This window comes from Mustela nigripes, chromosome 2 (genome assembly GCF_022355385.1).
Source record: "Mustela nigripes isolate SB6536 chromosome 2, MUSNIG.SB6536, whole genome shotgun sequence".
NCBI lineage: Eukaryota > Metazoa > Chordata > Mammalia > Carnivora > Mustelidae > Mustela > Mustela nigripes.
The window spans coordinates 27891670-27907080 of NC_081558.1; the positions used below are offsets into that span (position 1 = coordinate 27891670).

At 44.2% G+C, this 15411-nt stretch overlaps 1 protein-coding gene and 1 long non-coding RNA gene across 17 annotated transcripts in view; one reads left to right on the forward strand and one right to left on the reverse strand.

The window, feature by feature from the left end:
• Positions 1 to 15411, forward strand: part of LOC132011463 (uncharacterized) — a 169558-nt gene that overhangs the window by 151977 nt on the left and 2170 nt on the right. Inside the window, exons 3-4 of one of the 2 annotated variants that reach the window (XR_009402382.1) lie at positions 5677 to 5736; positions 9961 to 10137. This is a non-coding gene — a long non-coding RNA (uncharacterized LOC132011463). The remainder of the gene's footprint in view (positions 1 to 5676; positions 5737 to 9960; positions 10138 to 15411) is intronic. The other variant, XR_009402381.1, reaches the window with a different exon arrangement.
• The window catches only part of FHIT (fragile histidine triad diadenosine triphosphatase), a 1435937-nt gene that overhangs the window by 35450 nt on the left and 1385076 nt on the right, over positions 1 to 15411 (reverse strand). The gene's annotated exons all lie outside the window — the stretch shown is intronic.

Below are 15411 nucleotides of genomic sequence, written 5' to 3' on the forward strand. Positions count from 1 at the left end.
ATAGGACAAGGCCACATTGTGGCTTGAGTTCTGCTTATTGGGCCTCTACCTGTTATTAATACCAAGACCTCCTGATAGGGAATTTTCCATGGAAAAGCAAGCAAGCGGCAAGCTATTTGCACAAGCAGTTACCACCTTGGAGCAGCAAGGACACAGACTGACCTCGAAAGTGGCTTTCTGAATGTTCACCATATGTTTGGCAGAGCTAGAAGGGCTACGCCAATGCCATCTGGCCTGGTGCCTGGCACCGGGACCCCCATGTTGGCAGATGAAAAAGGACGAACATAAAATCTATATTCCAAGGGTGCTCACCACTCCCCTGGACTGGTCATGAATTTCTTCTTTTCACAAGGTAATCATTCTGCCTCTGGTTATGAAGCCACACCCCACAAAGCTGCTACATGCCCATTGAAAGTAACGTGCCCTCTGTTATTCACAAGCCCATTCACTTCTCCTGGAGCCCTGCCAGTGCCCTTCAAAGCCTGGCGGTGTGAGTTGCACAAATAAATTAGGAGCCAACCTTTCCCGAATGCCTTTCTCTATTTCATTTAAAAACCTCCTTTAATGAAGACGTAAAGCCTTAGATGCTGCTGAAACGCTAAGCTTACCATGCGTGACAGCAGATCTTTGTCACAAAGGATTTCAAATGCCTTTAAAAAAATAAATAAATAAATAAATAAATAACCAGAATACTTGAAAGAAACTGAGATTTCCTTGTTACAGGCTCAACTGCTCATTTTATATACCCTATAAGTGACCATAATCCAGAAATCAGTACAAAAAACAGATGTAAGCCAACTGCAAACATACACACATAACAGCTTCACCACAGCGAACACTTAAAATGCAATGCCAGGCTTGGGATTATTTCGAAGCATCAGGCTAGAAGAGAGATACCTTCACCTTTTCCAGCTTCCTGCTGTGCATCTAACTTCTCATTTATTTATTACTGAGATGCTCAAGAGGTACTATAGAAAGCGCCAAGCCTGGGATTTATACTGACATTTATTGATACACTATTTATATAAATTTTGTATGAAAATTCAGGCTTGACTCATGTATATATGTGTGTGTGTATATGTATGTATGTACATCTATATATGGCTTGATTTTAAATGTCATTGTTAGGAGTTATAAGTTTGTGAATGAAAAACCCATAAAAATCTTTTAAGAGTCCTAATCTTTTAATTAATCTCACCTCAGTGTTGCTCAGGGGTTTAAAGGAGCCTGGTTGCTTTTTAAAGGATAAAAGATCAAAATGCCTTAAAGTAGCTTCTTAAAATTTCAGGTATCTGTTTAAAGTCCCAGAAACAAATATTTGAAAAATGCTTGTTCCTAGAATCAGGGTCTGAAGCCAATATTTACAGTTCTCCAGTCCAAATATCCAAGGGGTACTCACACACTGGCTTGAGATTTTACCCTGCCCTGAGACAACAGGACCCCGACTGACGAGGGTCAGTACCAAGAAGCCTAAGTCTGATTCTCCCTTCCCCAACCTCTGCACATATATCTCAGCTTCAGCTTTATGTCTTAGCTTCGGTCACACAGCACGAGATCAAGTTCACATACAAATACCACTTTCAAATGTTGAAGAATTTGAGCTACACCTAAATTTTGTGATTCCACGGCCTGGAGACCCTCGGGATCCCCATGGCAGTGCAGGTGAGAGCACCTGCACTGTTGCAACACCCTCTTCGGAAGACGGTTTGGCTTGATCTCCTAAAGCTGACATTCACAACACCCTGCGACCTGCCAGTACTATCCCCAGGTATATACTCGAGAGAAAAGTTTCTCACATGTCTGAGAATGTTCAAAGCAGCTCTAATTAAAACAGCCAAAAACTGGAGGTGACCAGCGTTCTTCAGAAAGTAGATGAATAAACTGTGATATATTCACATAATGGAACATTATACAGTGATCAAAAAATTGTTTGAAAGAGACAATTAGCTCCTATGGACAAATCTTAACATATAATGAAGGAAACAGTAACTTCTAAAAGATAATATGCAGCAGGATGTTTTTTTTTTTTTTTAAATAAAGTTAAAAAGTAACTTAAAAATACATCCTTTTTAAAAAATGCACAGAGATGCCTAAAACTATGTAAAAAGAAGTGAAGCAATGAGACCATGAGATTCAGGGTGATGGGTAACTGTGGGGGGGAAGGGTGGGGTGTGGGCTCATTGTGCGGTTAGGTGTGGGGCATCAATATCGTAGCTTTTGTACTGAGTGATGGGCTTGCAGAAACCCAGTTGTTCAGTGGAACTTCATCAACGGAGGCCACGAATGAAAACAAACTTGGGCATCCTTGGGCAACATGCAGTTTATGCCATAGGATGACTGCAATTTCCCTCCCTATGGAAATCCAGCTCCCATTTGGAGAACCTCGGTTAGAATTACAGCATAGTAGCATTTGCTATGTAAGAGCACTGAAGTTATTAATTGGATTCCAGATGTCTGAAATTGATGTATCCCTTCACTGAATCCCCCTTAGGATCTATTTTGGGTGGAACACTTCACACAGGATGCTGTTCTTAATTAAAACTGCTCTGCCTTAAGAGCTTTATGTCTGCGAGATAGTCATCCAAACATTCTCCTCTCCATAAATTTCCTCTTATGTCCTATTTCCGAAGCAAAAGTAATACTCGCCTGGGTTTTAATAAACATGTCTGCAGTGGTAATATAAATTTCACAGGCTTTCTACATTTCATTATCTCTTTTAGTCCTTTTCTTCGTGCTGATTCTCAGACCAGGACTGTATTGGACGGGTGTTGCAGCCCGTTGCCCTTTCTGTTTCCCACGTTGGGGGCAAGAAGTAGTAAGCTGACTGCTATTTGGGTAGGAAACACAGACAAGATGTTGAAAAAAGCCATTAATTTCTAAGCTGTTTTGCTCCTCTCCCTCTTTAATTTTTGATTTTGGCAATAACGGTCTAGTTCATTGACATTTGATTGAAGCATCATAGCCAAGTTACCAGTCCAAGATCTATGAGTGTCCCTGTAGGGTTACTCAGACTGTATGTACCAGATGCCAAAATTAAAGAATTATAAAATACCAAATATTTGTCATTCCAGGAACAAAACAAAAACAAAAAACAAACAAAAAGACCTGTTGATGGACTGTTTTTTTCACTTTGCAAGTAGTTATTTGGGCCTTGGGTAGAGAGAAGACTCTTCAACTTATAAAGGGAGTCAGATTCTGGAATTAATCCTCCAGCCAAATGGCAACTAAATCACAAGGAACAAATACTGTTCCAGGGAAAATGGACCCCTGGCCAAAGGAAAGATGTTCTTGGTCCAATGCCAGGGAACTTCTGCTCTAGGGAAGTGAAAACATCAAAGGAAGGGAGCCCAAGAACAGTAACGGTATAATTATATTGTTATTATTAAAGGATTTTTACTGAACATGCACTAAGTGCCAGACACCAAGTATTGGTACAGAGACAATTGCATTTAACCCTTATTGAACATCCCTCATGCTGTCTTCTCCTTTTTCAGGTGAGGAAGTTAAGATCAGAGATGTGACCCTGTGGCTCGCAGGTGGCTGGGTCTCCAGGGCCATTCCCTAAAGCTGCAGGCCCTCCCTCGTAGAACAGTATCTGAGTCTGCTCAACAATGGGGACTAAGGTCAAGTGTCTAAATTAAAGCACTTTTTCAAGCAGAATCTCATTGGATCCACTCTGGGGTAGGCAGAAGCATAATACTGCTGTCCCCATTTTAGAGAAAAGGAAAAAAAGGCCCAGGAAGATTAAGTGAATTGTGGGGGTCTTTTCTGCAGTCTTAGACGAAAGCCTTGGCCTGTTTCTCTACTAAAAAGGATCCTCAGTGAAATCGAATAGAAGTGACTTGAATCTAGATTTTGAAGCAAAACATCACAGTTGAAGGATGATATATTGGGGCCTCTCTTACTTAAAAAGTATAAATTAAATTCTAGATTATGGCCCAGGGCAGTCTTCCAACCCTTGCTATCAAATGCTCTGGTCCTGAGTTAACTGGCCTTCGACAAGCTTTCTTAGTATGATAGGCCCTTAGTGACCATGTCACTCCCTCTCTCATGCTTCTGCAGCCTCTGTGCCTACCCTGTTTAAGCGAGAGTGGCTCTTTCAACAAGCTGCCTCGTTTGACCACCAGTCCTCTGCACATACTATTCTGTATAAGGAAGACATTTCTTCCCCTTCCTCCCTCAAGGCTGGCCCAGGCAGTCCTTTGATGTGTTCCGTCTGAGGACATGTAACTGTGTTGTAAATACCTTACCCACTAGATTATACCTCCTATGAGGGCAAAACCATGTCTATTGCCAATATTCAATCTTCCCGGAACCTTTAAAAGAACGTCACATGGTTCAATCGAACACCTTAGTGAAGACCTTATAAAACCAGAGCTGGGTGCACAGTAGGTGTTCACTAAATACTTCCTGCCCAGCCAACCATAACAGATACTCAGAAGGGTGACACAGGTATAGCCACCCTCAGTCCTCAGAGAAGGGTTTGATTATGTTTTCCCAAACAATTGTTCTAATACTAATGCAGGAACAGAGATACATTGTAAGAACGATACAGAACCAACAAGATTTCTTGGTAGCCCTCATCAATCTGAAATTTAACCACATTTTCTTAATCAAACATTTTGTGCAACAGTAAACTTAGGATGAATCTGAGGAGATAGCCAAATGTTGAGGGTCCTTAGTCTTTGCACATGGATCCCCAGTGGCATTTCTTCCCTCTTTCAAAAATAGTGAGAGAAAGCCAAACAGCAAGCAGAAGGGCAAACGAAAAGTGTGTTTATTGTCTGCACAGAGAGCAGCATCCTTACCTTCTCTGTGACCCATAATGAATGACAATTTCCTCATTTCAAAGCCTGGAAAATCACCAAGGAAGAGGACCTCTGTTGTCTGACACCTAGTCATCCTTTGAAGGAGAAGCTTGAGAGAAATGGAAAGAACACAGAGCAGAGACTATGGTCTGGAGTATGCTCTGGGTGGTCAGTGAGTACCTATGGCCACATCCCCTTCCTAGGCCAGCCCTGTGGTGACAGCCACCCATTTTCCAGCGGGTGAGGGGAACATCTTGAAGAAGACTGGGCATGATGCCTTTCAGTTTCTATCGTGTTCCTTCTCGTTGTAGGCATTCTTCTACGTGGCTTCCTAATTGTACACGTGCACATGCTGTGTCAAATGGAGTTTCCGTTGCCTCTGTTTGCTGCATATTACATTTTTAATCAGTATATATAATTACTTACCACAGGCTGCCAGGCCAGATTTTCTAAGCATTAGTCTAATTAACTTAAGCTTGATAATTATGTTTCAGATACCATAGCTGTACACACGGAATTTGCAGATTATGCCGCCAGCTTATTTGATTCCAATAACGTGTTTTCTCAGACAGAGTTAGTTTTGATTTTTTTTTTAATGGGCATCTGATAACTATTTAGGTTTCAGAGTTTTCCCTCAAATAAAATCATTGTGCTATTTAAGACAAGCTTCTCAAATAATTAATGCAGACTGGACTGAAATAGTAGGTTCCTGTGTATTTTTACACACACAAATCTATTTTTTACTAATTTAAGCTCAGGCTGAGGAAATATTAAAGTATAAAATGTTCTGATAGTCAAGTGGCAGAACCTTCCATGTTTCAACTGGTCTCTGCTTTGTCTTTTCCCTTTACATTTACTTGCCCTCTAGTTGATGAAAAATGAGAAAAAAGGAGAGGCAGAAGAAACTGAAAACCTCCAAGACTTGGAGGTGAGAAATTAGGGCATGATAAATTCCTTTATGAATAATAAGCAATGTACTGGGGGTTGTTAAGTGCCAGGCACTACGTTAAACCCTTTTTGTAGATTATTTCATCTAATCATCTGCAGACCCTATGTGGTAGGCATGTGTTACAGATCGAGTTGTGTCCTCCTTTCCCCCCAAAGATAGGTTCAATTTCGAACCCCCAGTACCTCAGAATGTAACCGTGTGTCTTTATAGAGGCAATCAAGTTTCAATAAAGTCGGAAGAGTGGGCTTTCATGCAGTAACACTGGTGTTCTTATGCAGTGGGAGAGTTTGGACACAGCCATGCACACAGAAAGAATGCCATGTGAACCTGAAGGCGGAGACTGGGAGGATGGTTCTACAAGCCAGGAAATGCCAGAGATTGCCGGCAAAACCCCACAAGCCAGGACATAGTCATAAAAAAAAAATTCTCCTTCAGAGTCCTCAGAAGGGACCAATCCTGCTGACACACTGATTTCAGACCTCTAACCTCCACAATTGTGAGAAAACACAGTTGCTTCACTGGGTTTAAGCCACCCACTTGGTGTTGCTTTGCTATGGCAGCACTAGCGAATGAATACGGTATGCACGGCCTTACTCCCCATCTTACTGAGGCTCAGAAAAGTTATGGAGAGTGTCCAAGGCCACACAGCTGTCACACAGCAGGGATGGAGTCCACAATGGGGCCCTTCTGGTCCCAAGCTCATGCCCTTGACCTTATCCACAACCCAGCCATGAGCTACTTGTCTAGGAGTGGGGAGAGAAGCAATGCTACAGGTCTTGGAAGTGGCTGATGTGCCGTGAGCACTTTATTGCTTCTTCATTAAGAGTAAGACTGAGGTGGCACATGTTTCCAAGACTATAGACAGTTGCTTTCATTTAGAACGAAAAATGCATGCTAGAAATCTCTACTTCCTAGCTTCTGAGGGCAACAAAACAGAATGTGTCTTTTCTTATAGTGATGGCATCAACGCAGCTTTTTCTCTTCCCACTTCGAACAGAAGAGAATAATAGACCAAAAGATCAGCTGCCACTATGTAAGGCATAAGAGGAAACAACAAATGAAATAGCCACTCTATTCAATCCACAGATCCAGAGAGGAAAGGACAGGTAGGTTTTCCCAAGATGCAGTAATGGAGGGAAAGAGCAGGAGTTGACAAGCCTGCTCCATAAAGGCCACAGCCATGGACTAAGAATAATTTTGGGGAAGAGATGCAACCTTGGTTCAAGACAGAAAGCGGAGGAATGGGAAGGAGGGGAAAAAAAAAAAAAAAAAAAAAGAAGAAAGAAGAAGAAGACACTTTTCTAAGAATGTCCGTGGGAATGATCCAACAAAAAGCTTGACACCAGGCAAAGGAAGGAAGCGTCACATGCACTGAGGGCCTGTTACGTGTGTGTAAGACACTAAAACCATCCAAATCCCCCCAGGAATCTGCAAACTGGAGGCTATCACCCCCATATGATCAGATACAGGGGCTCTGAGCATGGAAATGGTTGGCTCAGGTCAAACCACTCGTAATGCCTCGATGGAAGAACAATGTAAAGGAGCTGCAAGGAGAGCCACTAAGGCAGCGTCTTTAGAAGAACTGCCTTTCTCCTCCTCGACCAGCAGCGTTGAGGGATCTATCAGTATGTGTACAAGCTTACACTTAAGACACGGGCTGCTCGTTACTGAGAATTTTCACAAATGACATCCAAGCTCCTCTAGAACAGGGGTTCTTACCATTTGGGGGCATGTCAAGACCTTTGAGAATCTGATCAAAGCTATGACTCGTTTCCCTAGGGAAAAAACATGCGCATACAAACACAATCTTTACATGAACCTTCCCGGGGGTGGGGTGGGGAGGGTAATCGTGGGTCCCAGCTTAAAAACCACAATGGTTACACTTAAATCGCCAAGGACCCCAGCAATGTCATGATGTTACAGAAACATGTACGGTGCCACGGTACACCTTGACTGGGAAAACAACTCTCCTCCAACCCCGGCTCGTATTTCTGTAAAGCATTTGTTTCCCCCGGGGGGCTGTACTGTGCTTTGCTCACCTTTATTCACCTGGTACCTCAGTGCCCCCTGAGCCAGTTAAGTATGAAGTCAACGTTAAGTGAATTTTTAGAAGGCCTCAACTTGATGCCTGGCACTCCCTGCAAGCCACAGTGCTTCCCCTCCTTGGATCTCCCTTTCATCACCTATACTATTAAATGGAAATCCTACCACTACTAGCTCTGCTTTTTCTGAAGGGCTTTGGAAGGAACATGTGCAATAATACAAGTGAAAGCAATTTCTGATAGTAACAGCGAGCGCCTGTTGCTTGCGGACCCTGTTTTGTGCACTCTACCCGTCTTCACGACTCCTCGTTACTAACCTGGGAGGGTGGCACTACCTATCTCCATTGAATGCAGAGGAAGCTGAGCCCAGAGAGGTCTGAGGACTAGCATAAGAAGGCCCAGGGCTGGGATGCAAACACAGGCCGCCGGGGCCCGCACCGGCCCTTCTTGACCACTGGGTGGCGCGTCTCTCTCCAGACGGGGCAATGCCATACAGGTGTCTGAAGCTGTCAGGACAAGGAGGCGCATTGGCCCCTCTAGTAACGTAGCAGAGCTGGGGTGGGTGGATTTCGGGAGGCTTGACAGGAAAACCACTGGAGGAGCTCATTGTTAGGACCACAACCAGTTGACATCTCGAGCCACATTAACAGACCTGAGTTCCTCTGGTGGAACCAGCCTCACCTGTGAGGTGGCTCTTCTGTGAGAGAAGCACCTGCCCTTCCCTCTTAGGCTCCCCCAGCACCCTGCACGCGTTTTCAGCCCTGGGTGGAGGCGAGACAGGTATTGAGAAAGGGGGCAGCCACTTCACGTTGGGCCTGGGGGTTGCATACCATGGGGTGGAGAGCCACGGCCCCTTCTAAAATCTATCAGACTCACACGGACTGACTGTGCCAACCCCCACGAACACACCTGCAGGCCACTCAGCCTGTGACTCAGCTGCCGTGCCCACTGAGCACACGCCACACCACACAAAGTCCTTTCTTTCCTATCTCTGACAAAAGACTTCCCTCCTCTGATGTTGAGTCGGAGAGCTCCTACCTGGAAAGTTTCCAAGGAGTGCACACCCAGATGGACCTTGGACGGAATGCCACATATTCTGCAAGACCCAATCCTCACTGCCAAGCACTCAGATGGCCACAGCTGGAGACAGAGCAGTGGCCAAGCCCCAAGCCTGCCCTCTCAGAATTCACAACCCTGTGGGCCACCCAAAAAACAACCTGGCACTTATGAAAAGCATGGACAGTGCTGTGACGAGGGAAATCTGGGCAACTGTGGAGCACTGAGAGGGGAATGAAGCTGGCTGGGGGAAGAATGGCAGGCAAGGGCTCCCAAAGTCTGTACATCTGCCTGCCTTTACATTGGAACAAAAACCCAAGACAACATACCCAGTGCTCAGTGCCTGCATGCATTAGAGGACTTAATCGAAAACATCTAGAGCATGAATAGAGCATCTTCTCCCAGTGTTCTTCTCTGTCCTGCTCAGCCTCTGGGTTTCCATTTGAATGTAACCACTTTAAAGAGCCTTCAGGGCCTCCCTTGCATCACCTGCCCCCTCAGGTCCATTCCTCCTTCAGAGGGACAGTCTGCAGCCTTCCCACCCCAAGTCCCCTGCTGACCAATATCATCTGGGGGCTCTTATGAATATGGAATCTTGGGCTCCAGCCTGGACGAGTCTTCAGCACTTTACCACTGCCTTGTCCAGCACAGTTGCCACCAGCCCCAGGTGGCCCCCAGACACTTGAAACATCGCTAGTCCGAGCTGAGACCCACGCTACATGTAAAACGCATACCACCTTTTGAATACTTAGTGCAGGGCACCTGGGTGGCCAGTGAGTTAGGCTTCTGCCTTCTGCTCAGGTCATGATCCCAGGCTCCTGGGATTGAGTCCTGCATGGGGCTCCCTCTCCTCTGCCCCTCCCCACTGCTTGTGCATGCTCTCTCTCTCTCACACACACTCTTAAATCTTTTAAAAAAAGACTTAATGCAAAAAAGAACGTGAATTATCTCAATATTATTTTATACTGGCTACCTGTGAAAATAATATTTTGTATATTTTGGGTTAGAGATATTAAGGGTTTTTTTGTTTTTTGGTTTTTTAAATCATGGCTACTCTAAGGTTTTCTATTTCACAATTAACTGACATTGTATTTATATTGTACAGGGCTGCTTTAGAAAATGAGAAGGATAGCAATCAGGATCCGGAGTCAGCAAACTGGAATGCATGGGGCAAATCAGGCCCCCTGCACCCTGATACACACACTTCCATCAGGACACGTTGCTCTCACTCCTCGTGCATGCGATGTCTATGACACTTTCCATGCTCCAAGGGCAGAATCAGGTAGGTGCAACAGAAACTGACCAGCTGGCAGAGCCTAAAATATTTACTGCCTGGCTCTTTACAGGAAAAGATCATGGCCTATCATCAAGAGCACTGGTTCAGGGGTTCAGGTTGTCATCCCCACTTCCAGCACCTGAGGTTGGGTAAGATCCTTCATGCCTATGCCACAGTGTCTGCAGCTGGAAACAGGGATGGGAGTACCTCCCTCACAGAGCAGATGCAAAGATTCGATCAGTTGATGCATGTGAAATTCTTTGAGGCTTTGTACCGACTAGGTTCTCAGTAAACATTAACCATCTTTGCCATCACCATGAACAATGATCACAGGCTATAATTACACTTTTTTGCTTTGTTACCTTCTTTCTTTTGTGTCACCCCACCAAAATTAAAAACCCCAGGGAAGCAGAGACAGTTTCTCTCTTGATCCTGCTACTTCACTGGGAGCAGTTTCTGGTGCAGAGTGGAAACTCAGTAAGTATCAGTTGAGTAAAAGAGGTACAGAGGAAAGTACTTTGCCCAAGGCTGCCTGACCAGTCATTTGCCAGGACTTGAACTTGGTTCTTTCTTTTCCCCAATCTCTTAACTTCTGCTACACCAAGAGTGGTCTCTAGACCAGCAGTGCCATTGTCACCTAGGGCCTTGCTAGAAATGCAGATTCTTAAGCTCTATACAAGGCCTGTTGAATCAAAAACTATTTTAACAATATCCAAGAATGTCTGAGAGATTTGTGACATTTGTGAGGTGCCACTCTGGGCTGTCATTCCCAGTAAAGACTCCCTGTTCACTCAACGGAGTAATCAATGTAGTATCAGTCTTTCCACTGAGCCCTCTGTTCAGGCCCCCTAATACCAGGACTGATGATTTATATTCACCCCACTGAAGGTCTAGGGGCATTCAGGGTCTTCGGTAAAAGTGTCAGGAGGTGCCCTTTCTCCTGCCAGGGTTGGACCACTACAATGCTGGGGTGACCTCCCTGCACAGAAATCTGCTTAATTTTCCATACTGGCCTCTAATGACCAGGCCACAAGCCCTAGGGATGCGTTGATGAAGATCAACTCCTACATCATCTCCCTCTGGGTACCAACATCAGTGAATTCATTCCCTTCTGCATTTTACACACCAGTGGCAGCGCCACGAAAATAAACAATCCATCCCCACATTTAATAGCTCCGGCACCTTCCTTTTGAGTCCACAAATGAAAGCAAATCATCCCCTACTCATGTTAAAAAACAAAAGAAAACAAAAAACCAAAAACACACAATTAAAATTCTCCCCACACTATTCTGGCTTTCTTACTTACTGTCCAGCTCTAAGACCCTATGTTCCTCACCTAACTATTTTCTTGGAAATGGTCTATTATGTGGCACTTGAGAGGATGAGGGTGTTTAAAATTAGCACAAAACCTTACAATGGGTTCCCATTTGTCACAGCAAGAAATTTCAAACTGTGGCCATCAGATGAATATTTTAAATTAGAAAAAGACTGATTAGCATAATTCTTAAGGGTCGGAATTCTAAATCCACAGATGGCCTCTGAGAGGGTTGACGAGGCAGAAAGGAGATTAGGATAAATCTAATTAGTCAGGGGTGTTCCCGTTTCTCAAGTCCAGTGGTGAGGGATGGAGAAGACGAGATGGATGGACAGATGGATCTAACGAAGCCCCATTAAAGTCTTTTTGATTCCCACTCACGGTGAGAGAACACATTACCCCATTAATGGTTCTGGAAGCTAATGCGGTCCAAGTTTGGCACTGTGACCTCAGAAAATGAGTTTGAATTGCCTGCCCAGCTCTTTGCACACATCCGCAGGATGTAAATGAGCCTGAAAACTCGATGCTTGCTGAGGGGCCATGCCTGCACGTGGGCTGGAAGCACCCACCCCCCAGCCCCTACCCAGCTGAGGGAACTGGCGCCTCCTGGCTGCTTTCTAAAGGTCCTCAGGCTGGAGTCCCGCAGCGTTTCTGCTCCTTCTGTGCTACAACTTGGACCTGTCCTAGGAAATGTGCTGTGGTTTGCATAAGTCCCCGGTGCTACATGCTGATTCCAACCACTGTTGTTCTCTTCACTGGGGCTGATGGCTACACACTATCACCATCCCAGGCTGATTAGGGACGGGAGGACAGGGCAAAACACAGGGCCCTTTTCTTGAGGAGCTCACGCCTCAGTCCCAGCAATGTGAGAAAATAACAGCACAGTTTTGCAGGCTACGTGCCAGATGAAGGTGTGACGGGCTCTGACAGCTCAGAGAATGAGGTGGAGACAGTGGTGGTCTCTCAGGGCAAAGTCAAGGAAAGAGGGGGGACTCCACAGGATTTGAAGAAAGGTCCGCCTCTCCCCTGGATGTCAGTCAGATCACACCATTTTTGCTGGTTCTCTCCAGCAATAATCAGAGCTGACATTTACTGAGCACTTACTGTATCTTATGCTCGGCACTGATGGAGGCACATTTCATACGGTATTTCATTTACTTTTTGAAACCACCCTGCGTGGTGGGTCCTAGTACCATCCCTATATTACAGAGAATACTGTAGTACAAAGAGGTTACGGCCCCAACAAGTAGCAGAACTAAGAGACAATTTCAGGCATCCTTCCTCTACAGTTCATATTCTAAAGCCCCGTAACTGGCATTCTTTGGCCCCTGTCCTCCAGTCACACGTAGAATAAAATCTAACCCCCCCATCCCCACCGACGTCATCTTGCTCTCATCTGTCCAATGCTCTCTGTGTTCCAGCCACGCTTTCCAAGTACTCCAAGGGTGGTCCACATCAGGCCCTTTGCATTTGTAGTGCCCTCTGTCTGGAAGGTTTTCCTGCATTATCATATCCAACCTAGAAACAACTACCTGTGGTTCGTAGCAATTTTTCCCTTCCCACCCAGGCACAGATGTCATTCTGGGCCATGGCTTTATAATTTTTTAAAAGATATTTATTTATTTATTTATTTATTTATTTGACAGATCACAAGTAGACAGAGAGGCAGGCAGAGAGAGAGGAGGAACAGGCTCCCCACTGAGCAGGGAGCGCAATGCGGGGCTTGATCCCAGGACTCTGAGATCATGACCTGAGCCAAAGACAGAGGCTTTAACCCACTGAGCCACCCAGGCGCCCCTAGGCCATGGCTTTAAACATCATCTCCTTCCAACAAACAAGAGCCCAGGGCCACATGGCTTCCCAGGGGAATTCCACCAAACATTTATTTTATTTTATTTTTTAAAGATTTCATTTATTTGACAGAGATCACAAGTAGGCAGAGAGGCAGGCAGAAAGAGAGGGGAGGAGGAGCAGAGAGCCCGATGTAGGACTCCATTCCAGGATCCTGGGATCATGACCCGAGCTGAAGGCAGAGGCTTTAACCCACTGAGCCACCCAGGCACCCCCCACCAAACATTTAAAGAAGAATTAATACACATTCTCCTGAAACTGTTCCAAAAAATAGAAATGGAAGAAAAACTTCCAAACTCATAAGGCCAGCATTACCTCGACCCCAAAGCCAGACAAAGACCCCATCAAAAAGGAGAATTACAGACCAATATCCCTGATGAACATGGATACAAAAATTCTTACCAAAATACTAGCCAAGAGGATCCAACAGTACATTACAAGAATTATTCACCACGACCAAGTGGGATTTATTCCTGGGCTGTAAGGTTGGTTCAACATCCACAAATCAATCAATGTGATACAAGACATTAGTAAAAGAAAGAACAAGAATCATATGATAATGCAGAAAAGCATTTGACGAAGTAGAGCATACTTTCTTGATCAAAACTCTTTTCTCAGTGTAGGGATAGAGGATACATACCTCAATATCATAAAAGTCATCTATGAAAAACTCACAGCAATATCCTTCTCAATGGTGAAAAACTGAGAGCTTTTCCCCTAAGGTCAGGAACATGGCAGAAATGTCCACTATCACCACTGCTATTCAACATAGTACTAGAAGTCCTAGCCTCAGCAATCAGACCACAAAAAGAAATAAAAGGCATCCAAATGGGCAAAGAAGAAGTCAAACTCTCATTCTTTGCAGATGATCTGATACTTTATGTGGAAAACCCAAAAAAGACTCCACTCCAAAACTGCTAGAACTCATACAGGAATTCAGTAAAGTGTCAGGATATAAAATCAATGCACAGAAATCAGTTGCACTCCTATACACCAATCACAAGACAGAAGAAAGAGAAATTAAGGAGTCGATCCCATTTACAATTGCACCCAAAACCATAAGATACCTAGGAATAAATCTAATCAAAGAGGCAAAGTATGTGTCCTCAGAAAACTATAAAGTACTCATGAAAGAAATTGAGGAAGACACAAAGAAACAGAAAAACATTCCATGTTCAAGAACAATCGTTGTGAAAATGTCTATGCTAACTAGAGTAATCTATACATTTAATGCAATCCCTATCAAAATACCATCAATTTTTTTCAAAGAAATGGAACAAATAATCCTAAAATTTATGTAGAACCAGAAAAGACCCTGAATAGAGAAATGTTGAAAAAGAAAGCCAAAGATGGTGGCACCACAATTCTGAACTTCAAGCTCTATTCCAAAGCTGTCATCATCAAGACAGCATGGTACTGGCATAAAAACAGACAGACAGATCAATGGAACAGAAAAGAGAGCCCAGAAATGGACCTTCAACTCTGGGGTCAACTAATCTTTGACAAAGCGGGAAGAATGTCCAGTGGAATAAAGATAGTCTCTTCAACAAGTGGTGTTGGGAAAGTTGGACAGCCACGGGCAGATAAATAAAACTGGACCATTTCCTTATACCACACACAAAAATAGACTCCAAATGGATGAAAGACTGCAATGTGAGAGAGGAATCCATCAAAATCCTTGAGGAGAACACAGCCAGCAACCTCGTTGACCTCAGTCTCGACAACTTCTTCCTAGAAACATCACCAAAAGGCAAGGGAAGTAAGGGTAAAAATGAACTATTAGGACTTCATCAAGATCAAAACTTTTGGACAGCACAGGAAACAGTCAATAAAACCAAAAGACAAATGACAGAATGGGAGAAGATATTTGTAAATGACATACCAGATAAAGGGCTAGTATCCAAAATCTATACAGAATTTATCAAACTCAACACCCAAAGAACAAATAATCCAATCAAGAAAAGGGCAGAGGACATGAACAGACATTTCTACAAACAAGACATCCAGATAGCCAACAGACACATGAAAAAGTGCTCTACATCACTTGGCATCGGGGAAATACAAATCAAAACCACAATGAGATACCACCTTACACCAGTCAGAATGGCTAAAAT